The 1,359-nt window shown below is 39.4% G+C and overlaps 1 pseudogene; it reads right to left on the bottom strand.

Annotated features, from left to right (window-relative positions):
• Window positions 1-827: 827 nt before the first annotated feature.
• LOC117101284 lies at window positions 828-942 on the bottom strand (annotated as a pseudogene).
• Window positions 943-1,359: the final 417 nt, after the last annotated feature.

Here is a 1,359-nt window from a genome sequence, read left to right as displayed (position 1 = left end):
GCCCGAGGTCGTGTGGACTCTCACGCACCCCTACTTTAGAATTTAGAAAACAGTTGACGATTATAACGTGGCAATATACATAATGAAACTGTTAAGAAAAAGAAAAATATTTTTTAACGGTAAGTAAACATCAAGCCATTTGGGGGGAAAATGTAAAAAGTCTACAGCACCGGTCATCAAGGGCCAATCCGCACAAACACAAATAAACACAAAAAAAAAAAGAACTTGAAGAAAACACACAAAAACAATACAATGGTAACCATGCATCATAGGGACGTTCTCCACTAGGGTCCAAATTACCCGCATCCTAATCGGTCTTTGCGTCATGCAGTAACACATTTTGAAGGCAATTATCAAAATTAGTGAAATACGAAAAAGAAAAAAACTACTAAAAGTGGTTTTATTTACGGACTAGTCATTTTTAATAGCCTTTCATATAATAATGTTTCATTGATATTTTTCACCAGAGCCAAAGTTCATTCAAAACCAGGGTATCACTGGCAATCTTTTTTTTAGGCAATATTTTAATGCCTAAGTGGCTTATTTTCTGGGTGGGTTTATTCCAATATTTATTTATTATTTACTGTACGCTTTCCAAACTTATTATTATGCCTATGTACAGCAGTATATTACTGTACTGTATCATAGTACGCATATTACATAGATGAGTACAAAGCAGGCTATTTTAGGTTCTGTTTATAACGACCATTTGTTATGTATGTGCATGTGTGTGGAAAAATAAATGAAACAAACAAACGATCAGGTGACCTCTTTGGAACAGTCACGTGGATCGTAGGGATCGATCATCGGACGGATGTATCCAGAGGGGTCGTGGCCCATTCCCCCAGGCGGTCATCCATCCAAGTACTAAGCGGGCCCGACGTTGCTTAACTTCGGTGATCGGACGAGAACCGGTGTTTTCAACGTAGTATGGCCGTAGACATTGTAGAGTGTATGTTAATCTCGGCATATAGGATAATTATCCAATCAGGAAGCTTCATGATTGATGACGTTTCATAAACCCTCGAGCCGACCCAACGGTAAGGTATAAGAGTGCAATTTCCGGGCCGCACTTAGAGGTCCATGTTCTCAAAATGTTTGCACCTCAGCCCCAACTATGGTGGGCCTGAGGTCGTGTAGACTCTCACCCACTCCTACCGCCAAATCGTGCATCCGCCCCAATAAATAGGCTAGAAATATCGCATAGGTTTTCATTACATTTGTTAAGACACCACACAAACACTGTATTAGTAAAGAAAAAAAAAAGAAAAAGAAGAACATATTTAACGGTAAGTAAACATCAAGCCATTTGGGAGAAAAAATGTAAAAAGTCTACAGCACCCGGTATTCCCAGGCAGG

This window comes from Anneissia japonica, unplaced genomic scaffold (assembly GCF_011630105.1).
Source record: "Anneissia japonica isolate Jap-2015-1 unplaced genomic scaffold, ASM1163010v1 scaffold1859_len985614_cov190, whole genome shotgun sequence".
Classification (NCBI taxonomy): Eukaryota; Metazoa; Echinodermata; class Crinoidea; order Comatulida; family Comatulidae; genus Anneissia; species Anneissia japonica.
Note: the sequence above shows the minus strand (reverse complement) of the source record. Positions and strands in the feature narration are given on the sequence as shown.